The 14,348-nt window shown below is 46.7% G+C and overlaps 2 non-coding genes across 2 annotated transcripts; both read left to right on the forward strand.

Annotated features, from left to right (window-relative positions):
- Window positions 1–9,346: 9,346 nt before the first annotated feature.
- Window positions 9,347–9,419, forward strand: TRNAK-CUU. The gene has a single exon. It is a non-coding gene; the product is annotated as a tRNA-Lys (tRNA).
- Window positions 9,420–10,067: 648 nt separating this feature from the next.
- TRNAE-UUC lies at window positions 10,068–10,139 on the forward strand. The gene has a single exon. It is a non-coding gene; the product is annotated as a tRNA-Glu (tRNA).
- Window positions 10,140–14,348: the final 4,209 nt, after the last annotated feature.

Genomic DNA, 14,348 nt, shown 5'->3' on the forward strand with positions numbered 1-14,348 from the left:
TGGAGAACTCCCTTGCGAAACTCCCTGTTCGCAAAGCTCCCTGGTCGCTTGTGCGCAGCTTTATAAAGCCCTGGCCTGAGTGAATGCCCCGCCCACTGATTAAGGCTCAGCCAATTACCAGAGGCTTCGAGCTTTCAAACCTGCCTCCAACTGCCAGCCAGAGCACACGGTCCCTCAAACAACCAAACAAACAAACAGACTGACAAACACAAGCTCAGCACACAGCAAGTAACCCCCAAACACAAACAAACACACACTACAGACAGTCACTTACCCCACAGATGCTGTATTAGCTCCTCCTTCACCTGGAGAACTCCCTTGCGAAGCTCCCTGTTCGCAAAGCTCCCTGGTCGCTTGTGCGCGGCTTTATAAAGCCCTGGCCTGAGTGAATGCCCCGCCCACTGATTAAGGCTCAGCCAATTACCAGAGGCTTCGAGCTTTCAAACCTGCCTCCAACTGCCAGCCAGAGCACACGGTCCCTCAAACAAACAAACAAACAAACAGACTGACAAACACAAGCTCAGCACACAGCAAGTAACCCCCAAACACAAACAAACACACACTACAGACAGTCACTTACCCCACAGATGCTGTATTAGCTCCTCCTTCACCTGGAGAACTCCCTTGCGAAACTCCCTGTTCGCAAAGCTCTCTGGTCACTTGTGCGCGGCTTTATAAAGCCCTGGCCTGAGTGAATGCCCCGCCCACTGATTAAGGCTCAGCCAATTACCAGAGGCTTCGAGCTTTCAAACCTGCCTCCAACTGCCAGCCAGAGCACACGGTCCCTCAAACAACCAAACAAACAAACAGACTGACAAACACAAGCTCAGCACACAGCAAGTAACCCCCAAACACAAACAAACACACACTACAGACAGTCACTTACCCCACAGATGCTGTATTAGCTCCTCCTCCTCCATTAGCACAGTCTGAGGGAGGGGATTGGCTGCTGGGGTCTCTGGGAATGGGTTGGTGAAGGAGCTCACCTGTGAGTGTGACTCTTTCCCCCTGGCTGAAGTGAGGTGAGGCAGGCTCTGCGGCTCTGGAACCAGTATCCTTTGTTGTCCCCCATAACATCCATTCTTCTCCCGCCCTGCCCCATGGAGCACCCCCTCCTTTCTCCCTCCTCCCCAGGAGCATCCCTCTCTCACTCCTCCCTCCCCTCCGTCAGGGCTGGGTTGGGTGAGGTGCTGGGGGGTAGGTGGGGGGAGGAGGCTGGCTGCCTGCTGAGGAATGACAGTGAAAGTAACTCACTTCCTGGGCAGTGAGCCAGGACTGGAATGTCACACAGGGCTGGTTTGGGGTTAGCCAGATGTGTGAAAAATCAGGACAGGGGGTTGAGGTAGGGTGAGCAGATATCCCTATTTTATAGGGCCAGGCCCAATTTTGGGGTCTTTTTCTTATATAGGCTCCTTTTACCCCCCACCCCCACCCCCTGTCCTGATTTTTCACACTTGCTGTCTGGTCACTCTAGGTGGGGGTAATTGGTGCCTATATAAGACAAAGCCCCAAATATCGGGACTGGCCCTATAAAATCAGGACATCTGGATCTGGTCACCCTAGCTGGGGAGCACCTCTCCCCCGGGCTGGCAGCTGCCAGCGATCCATCTCATCCTGGGGGAGCTGCACAGGACAGGATGAGCTGATGTGGCTCCATGGGTGACCTGTCCCTGAGATCAGATGCTGTGCTAACTTCACCATGGTCCGTAAGGCTGGTGGTGGTGCCCATTGGTGTGTGATTGGACCTGAGGGTTTGCTGCTGCTGTTGCCACTCTGCACCCCAAGAGGTGGATTTTGGGGTCTACTGCAGCTGTTGGACCAGCAGGCTGGGGGGTGAGCCAAGCATGAAAGCAGTACTGTGTTGCCCTTGAGATTGTAATTTAACAACTTTGTTTGCCAAAAATTCTTGCTAACAATCCTGAATCCAATTTCAATATTTTTTTTTAAATCAATATCTTAGCCAAAAACAGAAAATTAAGTTGTTGACAATTATTAGTGACAGGTTTGGTTTGAGGCAGGGAGTGGGCCAGTTTTCATCAGAGAAACAGAAAATGTCGACTGACTTTCCTATAGCCTGTTACTCCTGATAAGAGCCCTCCAACAACTGTAATACGCTCATCTCCTTACTAGTGTATAGAGCAGGGGTCGGCAACCTACGGCACACATCCCAAAGGTGGCAGATGAGCTGATTTTTGGTGGTATGCAGTAGCAGGCTGAGCGGCTAAGCCCATCACTGCTCTGGGGTTCCGGCTGCTGCCCTATTGCCAGCTGGGATACTGGCCGCCGGCCCCACTCAGCACCTGCTGCTGGCCTGGGGACCCCCAAGGAACCCCAGGCTGGCAGCGGGCTGAGCAGGCCGTCTGAACCACTCAACCTGCTGTCAGCCTGGGGTTCCATTCATTCAGCCGGCAGCGGGCTGAGTGGGCTGGTGGGGGGGTTGAGTGGCTCAGTCTGCTGCCAGTCTGGGGTGCCGGCAGCACTCCGCCTGCTGCTACTCCGGGGTTCCGGCTGCCGGCCCCTTGCCAGTCAGCAGCCCAGCCGCCGGCCCCACTCTGCCTCCTGCCAGCCTGGGTGAGCAGAATCCCAGGCTGGTAGTGGGCTGAGGGGGGTTGGCGGCCGGGATCCTGGCTGGCAGGAGTTGGTGGTCAGAACCCCAGACCAGCAGCGGGCTGAGCAGGGCCTGGGATCCTTGTCTAGGGTTCAAGCCACCAGTCCCGCTCAGACCGCTGCCGGTCTGGGGTTCCATTTACTCAGCTGGCAGCGGGCTGAGCAGGACCGGTGTCCGGGACCCCAGATAATAATAGTTTATATAATATAGACATAGAGAGAGACCGTCTACAAACGTTCAAGTGTATTACTGGCACGAGAAACCTTAAATTACAGTGAACTTGGCACACCACTTCTGAAAGGTTGCTGACCCCTGGTATAGACTGACCATATGTTGTACTAAGATTCTCCTGCTTTTTTTTTTCCTGTGAGTCAGTATAGCTTTTGCCAGCCCAGAAGTTGGGCAGCCAATGTTTTACGTTTTCACAATGTTTTCTACAACTTTCATAAAGTAAATACATAGTTAATATGAGTTAAAAAGGCCAGGGACACTTCCTTGTGAAGAATCTGTACAGCAGATCATGCTAGAGCTGTGAAAATGTCAGTTTTTGATGGAACTTTAGAGGCAGTGATTTATCATGTATTTTATCATGTGAATGTGCTGCTATTGCTAATGTCTTTCCAAACAAAATAAGGCACAATAGGACTTCTGTAACATTTCTGTGCTACCTTAATCTAGATGAGATGATTCTGTGCTGACTTCATTTTGGTCACTTTGTGCTTTACCTAGCAGTAAAACTAGGGTTATATTTTCCCACTGTTTGGAAACCCAGCTTATTAAACTGATTTTGCAGCCAAAAAAGCCAGAAAGATTGCTTTTAATTAAAAACAAATCTTTGTTTCAATACCTCTTCATATAAATTTCCAATAACATTTTGACAAATTAAAAAAATTATATTATTTGCATCATTCTGTCAAATCAGAATTTTTTCTATAGTGCTACTTCTTTAGTGCTAGTGCATCAGCATTACAGTGTGCTTAATTAAGTTAAACTGGTTTTAATAACATGAATGTGGCAAATTTTCCAATACTGTATGCTTATATTTGTGTTGCTAAGAGCAGATCAGGCACAGGGGCACCAGTTTAATAATCTCGCCTAGGGCACCATAAATCCTAAGGATGGCCCTGCATGCCTCAATTATCTTTTTCCTGGCCTTGTTCCAGAGCCCTCACAGCCCAATTCTCTGCCCTAACGTTGAGCCCTCTACTGCACCCTGAACCTCTCATTCCAACCCCACCCCAAAGCCTGCACCCCCTAGCCAGTGCTCTCATCCCCCTGCACTCCAACTCTCTGTCCCATGCAGTCTGATTTAGGGTGTACTAATAATATTAATTTGGAAAATATGATGAAAATTTAATTTATTAGCTTAGATTTTATTTAATTTAATTGAGTTATAAAGTTACAGTTGCATTACTGCTATTCAAAAGTTACATATGGCATTATATGCAACAAAGTTTTGGTTAATGTACTCACACCCTTCCTTGATAACCTGGTGGTAAGAGACACAAGACCAGCTTTGCAGTTCAGGTTTCTCAATTCTTGAGTGAAAGATGCAGTGTTTAGAAAAAGCTAGTCTTACTTAGGGTTCACTTGACTATGTTAAACTTAAAATCAAAACCTAATAAACAAAGAATAAAAACTTAGGGAAACCAAGCTTAGCCTAGTTCCCTTGAAACTTAAAGTTTAAGAACAAGTATAGCCTACTGATAGTAGATAGAGAGAGAGTGGAGGAAGTAAGTCAGAATGATAGAGCGACGTGCTCGAGCGAGGTGGGTTACCTCTTTTATAGGGCACAAGCGCCGGAAATCCTTCCTCCTATGCCCAAATTTCATTCCTTACCAACAAAACATTAGGGTATGCTTACTTCATAGGCTAGTATGTTTGTGCGTGTTGATGACATGTACATATGCACATAAGTTCCCTTGTGGTGTACCTGTTAATTCTGTGGGTACAACACTGAAAAACCCCTTATGCCATTCTCCATTGTCGATTGGTCTAGGTAAAGGTCTTAGACAGGCGTGGGTACTTCTCTATTTGAGTAACAAGATAAAGGTCAATTTTCCTTTCTGAGTAAAAGGTCACAATATAGATATGCTCACTTTGCCTTAGCTTAACATACAGGATATGGCCTGTAGGTCCTCGTAAGTCATGTGCCCCAGCCCCCTAATCATTTTTATTGCCCTCTGCTGGACTTTCTCCAGTTTGTCCACATCCCTTCTCATGTGGGTCCCAACCCTAAAAGTACTCACATTTCACCCCAATGGTTCCAAAATGTACATAGGGTGCTGCCATGGTCAAGTCACTCTTGAGCCTGCTGGCAGAGAACAAGGTGAAAATTAGCCAGGACGTCGCTCAGGCAATTCCCTCTGCTCCCAGCAGGTGGTATCGGAAAGCTCCAAGATGGCTCACTTCCCTTTCTTTCATCAGCTTCAGGCCCCAGGGTTACAAATGCACAAACCAGTTGGGAGTCTCCCCTGGGCTCAGGGTGGGGCTGCTGTGAGGGGATGGACTTGCACACTTGGGATATTAGTACAAAGATACAATTTCAGTTTCTCATAGAGAAATCTGAGGGCAATTTAAATTTGGTTAAAAATCTTATTTAGTGAAAGGAAAGCTGCAGTGACAGCCTGGTTACTGGGGTGCAAAACACTTTCCTTCTGGGAGAAACAAGAAGTTAGAATTAGAAATTTACATCATTTGTTCCAATGTTGGCACAGGTTTAATTTTGCTTCTGTGTAGGTTTGTTTCAGGCTGTGACTGTTTTGGTTTATTGGGTTGTTTTGTTTTTTTAAGTTGGAATGGAGATTTAATTGACATTTGCTGGATTCGAATGGCTGACCTACAACACCAGCTTTGACATTGTTCTGCATATTTTATACAGATTTGGCCAGTATTCAAGGATTCGATTCCTTTATAGGAGGTTTTAGTGGTCAGGCTTATTTATTTTATGTTATTTTATCATCCTGCTGTAGCACACCTTTTTGATAAAATGTTGAAATTATTAATTTATGGTATTTGTTAGTTTTTATTTTTAAAAACAAAGTTTTTGTTAGTGTTTGGGTTTTAAATTAAACATTGTTTTTGGTTTCAATTTTTTATTTTGGCTTTGGTTATTAATGGGATCTTTAAGAACTTTGGATTTAATACTAAAGTTTGGACAGCAAACCCTATTTACTATTTTATTTTAATAAAGGTTGTATTGCTCTAACCCCTGGCCGGGGGGAGAGGAGATGAGCCTGGCCTTTAAGTGAGAAGGAGCAGAGGCATGGGAGGCATGGCCCCCGTGAAGGGTGGGGCCAGGTGATGGGGGGCACAGCCCCTCCAATTTTTTTTGTCTAGCCCACCTCAGTCCCCCACCAAACGAGAAGAGTCTGATGCCACCCCTGGTGGTCACCGGGTGTCACTGGTGCTCCATGGGAAATATGCTCTGTGCATTACCCAGATTGGTGGGAAACACACTCTGTGCCTTACCATGACTGGTCCGTGGGAGTCACTGCTCCTAGAAGGCAGACACACGCTGTGCATTATGCCACCTGGCCACTGGGTGTCACTGCTGTACCAAGGGAAACACCTTCTGTGCATTACCCTGAATGACCTTGAGGTGTCACTGCTGCTCCAAGGGAAACATGCTCTGTGTGTTACCCTGATTGGCCACTGGGTGTCACTGCTGCGCCAAGGAAAATACCTTCTGTGCATTACTCTGACTGCCCACTGGGTGTCACTGCTGCGCCAAGGGAGACATAAGAACGGCCAGACTGGCTCAGACGCAAAGTCCATCTAGCCCAGTATCCTCCTGTCTTCTGACAGCGGCCAGTGCCAGGTGCCCCAGAGGGAATGAACAAATCAGGGAATCATCAAGTGATCCATCCCCTGCCGCCCATTCCCAGCTTCTGGCAAACAGAGGCTACAGGCACCATCCCGGAGGTCCTCACCTAACCATCTCTCTCTCTCTCTCTCCCCCACTCCTAGTTGGTGGAGGACAGGGCCCAACAGCTCGGCTTCCTCCATGCTGTCCCACGTCTGTGCTTCTTGGCACAGCAGCAGGGGCTGGACACTCTGGAGCCCCAGGTCTCCAAAGCAGCCCTCGTGGAGAGCATTGCGGTGAGTAGGACCCCGTGTCTGGCCCCTGGGGCGAGGGACCCAGAAATGGGAGGAAGAGTTGGTGGGGCCAGAGGGGGAAGCAGAGGACAGTGGTTCCTGGGGCTGAGGGCTGGGGAGCAGGGAAGGGAGAGCGTCTGACACCGATGGGCAGCTGGCAGTGGGGGAGTTGTCAGGCCGTGTCTGCATCAGTCTACGAGCATTGGTATTTTCTTGAAATTTGTCAGACCAACCTAACTAACACCTAACCCCCATTTGAACCTCTTTTCACACTGCTGCTCATTCTCAAGGTCTGTTTGCCTCCAGACAGATCCGTTGTCTTTCAGAACAGCCTTGCTCTTTCTGTCTGTTTCACTCACTGAGGTGTCGGAGTGAACACTCCCCTTCCCTCTATTCTCAGACAAACACTAATATTAACTGTTTGCTACTGATTTGTGGAGTGGAAGATGCCATTTCTGGGGGATTGTTCCCAAGCTGCAATACTTTGTGTTCAAACATCTCCCAGCTTCCTTGGTGAAAAATAACACCAGGTTTCTTTGCAATATACAAGAAAGAAGGAGTTCTTCTTCGAGTGATTGCTCATATGCATTCCAGTTAGGTGTGCGCACGCCGTGTGCACATTCGTCGGAAGATTTTTACCCTAGCAACACTCGGTGGGTCGGCTGGGCGCCCCCTGGAGTGGCGCCGCTATAGCGCCAGATATATACCCCTGCTGACCCACCCGCCCCTCAGTTCCTTCTTAGTTTATGGCTACACTTACGGTTTGCAGCGCTGGTAGTTTGCAGCACTGGTCATCCAGCTGTGTAGGAGCAGCGCTGGTGTGTGGCCACACTCACAGCTACCAGCGCTGGTGTGTGGCCACATTTGGAGCATTTGCAGCGCTGTTGGGAGTGCTGCATTATGGGCAGCTATCCCAACATTCAAGTGCAACAACGTGCTTTTCAAAAGAGGGGGGTGGAGGGTGGTGTACTGTGACAGGGAGCGGGGGGAAAGAGAGAGGGGATTTTTGGAGCCAGCACTGTGTGTTAGCTTCCTGGATTGGAAAAATCACAAAATGTTCATGAGCCCTTAGTCTTAATTCTAATTGCAAACAGCCTGCCTGCAACACGGACTCCCCCGTTTCACTCACTCCCTGTGGTGTACTGTGACAGGGAGCGGGGAAGAGAGAGATTGGAAAAATCACAAAATGTTTGCGAACCCTAACAGCCTGCATCCAACACTGTTTCCTCTGCCTCTCATTTGATCGTTCACAGCCAGGTACAGATAGTTCCTGTTTGCTGTGATCAGTGTTTGTTTTTATAGATAAGCAGTTCAAACGGAGCTCCGATCGGCTTTGTTCTGTTTCATTCACTCTCCCTGCCTCTCATTTGATTGTTTACAGCCAGGTACAGAACGGAGCTCCGATCGGAGCTCGTTCACAGCAAAACAAAGAGAGGCTGCATAACAAAACAAAGAGAGTAATTTATAAAAGCATTCTGGGATACACCTTATTCCCTGGAGGCCAATCACAGCGCTGGTGTGTGGCCACACTTGATGACCAGCGCTGCAGCACCAGCGCTGGAATCCTTATTCCCCATGCCGAGTGAGGTATACGGCCAGCGCTGCAGCCAGGGAGTTGCAGCGCTGGAAGTGCCCTGCAGGTGTGGCCACTTACTAATTGCAGCGCTGGTGGAGGCTTTCCAGCGCTGCAAATCGCCAGTGTAGCCATACCCTTACTGCCCGTGTCGGTCGTTGGAACAGTGGAGCGCGGCTTAGCTGACCTCCACTTCCCTAGCTACTCGTAGTTTCTCTCATTAATTCTTGTATATATAGTTCAGATTTATATAGTTGTAGTTAACTTTATTCGTTTGTAGTATAGTTAGTGTATATAGTTCATACTATATATATGAATGGGTCACAAACTTAGCCCAACCGAAGGCACTGAAACAAACTCAAATGATGCTTCAGCTTCCTCCCTCAGCATCACAAGACCAACACAAAGAAAACTCCCGAGGAACGGGGCTCTGAGCATTGCCAGGTTGTGAGTTCCGTGCCCTCAGGAAGCAGCCAAAATGCTTGAACCCCCACCCGCTTCTCTTGGACCGCTGGCAACATGGTGTTTGCACAGGAGCTGCAAGCCCGTCTTTCCTGTCTTTGTCTATCCTGGCCCCTTCCCCCCAAATGCTTTCATCGGATGCTGGAGGGACCTAAGGACCTGCAGGTTCCCGCACCCACCTCCTAAAGCAAACAGTCCTTCCCTTCTCTGACATTCCTGGAGCCGCGCATCCTTGGAGGAGTTTTACCCCAGGGGGTTCTGATTCCCTGCGAAAAGATGTGTCTGGCAGCCGGCGGGGAACTGTCTTCTCTGCCCCCTCTTTGGGCGCTGAGAAGCTTTTTCTGAGAAACAGCACCTCCTCCTGGTGGGAGAATCCTAAATTCCACCCTCCCACCCAGGTTTCTCTGAGCAGCTGCTAGATGAACCCCACTTCTCTGGTCTAGACACCAGCATCTAACGAGCCTTGGAACGGGCCCTGTTTGCTAGCTAGAGAGCGAAGGAACCAGGAAAGAAGGCAAATGTCAGGAAACGAATCTCAGCACGCAAAGAAACTTCCTTCGCTCTTCATTTGCACTGTCTGTGCCTTTGCGACCCCTTGAGGCCTAGCCCGACTAGCTCAGTCAGTAGAGCATGAGACTCTTAATCTCAGGGTCGTGGGTTCGAGCCCCACGTTGGGCGTTTGATCTTGCACTCTTCGACATCACTCTCTCCCTTAGAGTCTCAGAGCATAACAGAATCCACTCTTTGTCCTCTCAACCAGCTGAGGTGGTCTCGGACCTTTAGTACATCATGAAGACAAGACACATTGACAATTCCATGGTCCTAAGAGAGTTGATTCTCTTCTAGCCCAGCCAAGAGAGGGAAAAAATAACCTTTCAGAAGCTGATTGCCCCCCACCCCCTGAGCAGCCATCTAGAGCTTCTCTACTTATTTCTATATCTTCGCCAGCGCTCAGTAGTTGAGATAACTGCTTCTTTCTCAAATCCTCCACCAGCCCTCTTCATTGGGATGGAGATTGCTTAAGGCTGACGATTCCACCACATCTTATTAATCCCTCGTACATTTCTGTAAGCTCATGGAGAGTAAAACAAGATAGCAATAAAACTGTTTTAAAAAAAAAAGACGTGGCCTCAATGTATAACAATACTGGAAATTGTTTTAATATGTTTTCTGTTTCTTTTTCATATCAGTGCTAAAAATAGGAAGGGAACCGTAAGGAAACGAAGAGCTCAGAGCTTGTGTTAACCTCCTTTGAAGACGAACGAATGGCCTCAGTTGGACAGAAAGTAGGCCTAGAAAGTTATGCCCAACCCCCCAAATGTCATCTCCCTGGTGGTCTAGTGGTTAGGATTTGGCGCTTTCACCGCCACGGCCCGGGTTCGATTCCTGGTCAGGGAGTTACCCTCTTCAACCAAAGTCTACCTTGCCTTCCTCGCTTGGAGTTCAACCAGAAGAATGCAACTTCCTGGCCTCCTTCAGAATGCTTGGAAACTCTTTGGAGGCCATGGGGAAAGCAAAGCTTACAACTACTACAATATGGCTATCTGCCCCTTAAAGCCCAGCCTCTGCACCCTTTTACACAAATACACTTACTAGTGCAAACAATTTAGTTTTTCCTTCTTACCGAGCCTAACCTAAATTAGAACAACATTACACTTTGACCCAAGATCTTTTTCTTTTCTTTTCACTTTTCTTGGTGAAACCAAACCAAACCAAACAATCATTTTGGGTCCACCAAAATATTTCACTAAATATAATATTCATCCAAAAACCTTTCACCCAGCGCTATATACAAGTTGTGGAAGCCAATTAATAATTAACAAGGATTTGAAGAGATCTTAATGAATGTTAGTTAGTTAGCATGATTTAGGCTAGCTGTGACCCTAATGATGTGAGATTTGTAGAAGCAAGATAATGTAAGACAGAGTGAACTGTGTGAAAGTTATTACGACCTTGCAATATGCAGTCTTGTTTTTCTTAGGAGTGAGACAAATAAGATAGCAGAAAAGCTTATGTATAAACAAAATGTATTTGTTGCTTTTTACCGTCTGTATTATTGCTAGAAATTGTCTGTAACAAAGGTATAAAGGCTTGATGTAATTGTTTACCAGTTGAGAGACCTGTCCGGGACTGGGGTGACCCTGTGTCCTATGGCACTCTCTCCCTCCATTGTAATTACTGGAGAAATAATAAAGTATTTGATTTTGCTGCACCCAAACAAAAAGCGAGAACTAAGTTTTTCTCCGACAATTTGGGGGCTCGTCCAGGATGGCAACGCCCACGGACCCACAGACGGCTACTACGGATCATTCCCCTTCGAACCCCATGGCGCCACATGAGAGGTATGAGACCTTTTGAAATCTCTATTGGGGTTTCGGAGTAGGACTGTCCGTGAGGACGTCTGTCTCTGTTGGGCTCACGCCATCTGAACTTATTGACTGTGCAGCAGGATCAAATGCAAAGTGGTATTGGGGAGAGGCCCCAATAAGGTTAGTTTATAGCAGTACTGGGAACTGCTGAGTTGGCCAAGGTAAATGCATAGGTAAATGCATAAGGTAATGCATAGGTAAATGCATTAGAATGCACCAGTGCTGAGGGGTTTTTACCACCTCAAGAGGGGTTGTCATACCGCCTCATGGTATTGGTCCGGACCAGGTAAAGATGCATCGTGGTTAAAAAAAAATAATAATAAATAAATAAAAATTTAAAAGATAAAAAGGTTAAAAAAGGGTTAAAAAAAAAAGAGGCCTTGGTGTGTGTGCGTGTGTACACCAGTGTGAGTGATCGTTATCGGAAGACGCCCAGAGTACCCTGTGAAGCGGAAGCTCATGATCAGGACTGCTCTAACGCAAGCCCGGTAACTAGTGGATCTTTAGGAGATCCGACCCACGGTGGGCTGACTCAGCCTGGCATAGTCCGGCGAGGAAGCTGCCTGGGTCTAGGAGTGTGTGAACCCATCTTCCCTCCCCTTTCCCTTCTGTGTGGGCTACTGACAATCTGATCATCTCACTGGATGCAATTAGAGTAAGCGGCGCCGTCTCCCAGAGACTAGCCGACGCTCTTTGCTGAAGGGAGGTGTAGGAGAGTCGTAATCTTCCTTGTGAGTCTCTCCTGTGAGAGTACCCTGTAGGGAGAGATCCTTAGTTTCTGAGCCGCTGGCGCGGACAGGGCACCCTCTCTGTGTGTGTAAGTGGAAAATGGGTAAGGGACAGTCTAAATATTCCACCTTACCCCCTAAGGGTACCCCAGCATATTACATGTACGTACATTATGGTCCTAAAACCTGCAGGTATTTAGCGAATTGGAATCTTCACACGCGTGAAAATTCATTTAAACCAGGGGTCTCAAACTCAAATGACCCCGAGGGCCGGATGAGGACTAGTGCATTGGCCCGAGGGCCGCATCACTGACACGCCCCCTTGCTGCCCCTGGCCCCACCCCCAATCCACCCCTTCCATGAGGCCCCGCCCCTGCCCTGTCTCTTCTCCACCTCCTCCCCTAAGCGCGCGGCTCCCCGCTCCTCCCCCCTCCCTCCTGGAAAGTGCTAAGCGCCACCAACAGCTGTTTGGCGGCTTGGCGGCGGGAAGCGCCTGGAGGTAGGCAGAAAAAAAAATGAAGAGTAATATAGTAGTATAGTATTAAAATATAGTATGCTATTAAAAGTCAATTTATTAACTTTGTTATTAACGTCTTTAACTGTAATGTGAAACGTCAGTGCTAATTTTGACAGTCATTTCATTTTTGGCCACTTAGCTGGCAGCGTTTTGCATCAACCAGAGCATCAATATTAGGTTTGATATCCTGAGACGAAACCAATCTTATTGTTGCTTGCAAATGTTCATCAGTGAGCCTTGACCTTAACACAGATTTGTTAATCTTCATGGAAGAGAAAAACTGTTCACATATATATGTACTTCCAAACATTGCCATTATCCTTGCAGAAGCAGAGAATAACATGGGAAATCTTTCTTGTGAAAGAAACCTGTAGAATTCTGGAATTCCAACATCTGTATACTTCTGCTTCAAAATCGTGTCACACTGAAGCTCCACTAACTCCATCTGCATTTCCTCTGCAACATTGTCAATTTCAACAGCAAATGGTGTGGAAAAAAGTTGAAAATGTGGTTCAAGTGCCTTGAAATCTTTAAACTGCACATCAAACTGTTTGTGTAAGTTAGAAATGATCTCTGCATATTCTTTCAAGGATTTGGGTTCAACTTTTCCTAAGGAATTCAGAGTTGAGAAATGGACCAAATTGCCAGCAGTCAGCTGTTTCCCCCATAAACTAAGCTTGACTTTGAATGACTTAATACTGTCATACATCTGTGTTATCACCTGTTTTCTACCCTGAAGTTTCAAGTTCAGTGCATTCAGGTGATCAGTTACATCTGTTAGAAAAGCAAGGTTGCAGATAAAAGTGGAATCAGCAAGCTGTGGAACCTCCTTGTTTTTCATTTTCATGAAGGAATCAATCTCCTCTTTAAGTGCAAAAAAAACGCTTCAAAACATTTCCACGACTCAGCCATCTAACTTGAGTGTGATACAGAACTTCCCCATATTCACTGTCCATACTTGCTAGAAAAGAAGTGAACTGTCTGTGATTCAGCCCTCGTGCACGTATAAAATTAACAGTTTTAACAACTACATCCATAACTTCTTTCATATGTAGACTTTTACTACACAGGGCTTCTTGGTGCAAAATACAATGTATACTGGTGAAGCTAATTCCTGGTATATTGAGGCTGTTCAGTTTGGTCTTCAATAATCCAACCACACCAATGTTTTCAGAGCACATTGATGGCGCACCGTCCGTAGCCAAAGATACGAGTTTGTTCCATGGCAGCGCAGCTTTTTCAATGCACTCTTCCAATCCTTGAAATATGTCACGTCCCGTTGTGGTACCCTTCAGTGGCATTAAGTCTAGCAATTCTTCAGTTATATTCAAATTGCAGTCCACACCTCTAATGAACACTGCACACTGTGCGGTATCTGATACATCTGTACTCTCATCAAGAGCAATTGAAAATACTTCAAAGTCTTTTGCCATTTGAATCAATTGTTTTTGCACATTATCAGCTAAATCCGTTATCCTGCAGGCAACTGTATTTGCAGACAAGCTTATGCCTTCAAAAACTTTCTTCCTATCAGGACATAAAATTTCACTGGCCTTCATAAGACATTCTTTTCTGAATAAGCCTTCTGTAAAAGGTCGCGATGATTTAGCTATCATTTCGCGTATCACAAAACTTGCTCTTACTGAATCTTCGCTAGACTTGTTAATCCCTGAAAATAAATTTCCTTGCTTGGCAAGTGCTGCTTTAAGTTGCTGAACTTTTTCCTCTTGGATTTTTCCGGTGAATGCATCATATTTTTCACGGTGCATCGTGTCATAGTGCCGACGCACGTTATACTCCTTGGGAACAGCAATCGTTTGCTGACAAATAAGGCATTGAATTTTATCTTTTACCTCTGTGAAAAAATATAAATTCTCCCATTTGTCTTGGAAAACTCTCTTTTCTTCCATGAGTGTTCTTTTTTTTTGACGAAGTCATTTCCAAGCAGTTTTAATAAATATATACACTCAGTAATGCACCTCACTCAAAGGAC

Source organism: Mauremys mutica, unplaced genomic scaffold, assembly GCF_020497125.1.
Source record: "Mauremys mutica isolate MM-2020 ecotype Southern unplaced genomic scaffold, ASM2049712v1 Super-Scaffold_100201, whole genome shotgun sequence".
Taxonomy (NCBI): domain Eukaryota; kingdom Metazoa; phylum Chordata; order Testudines; family Geoemydidae; genus Mauremys; species Mauremys mutica.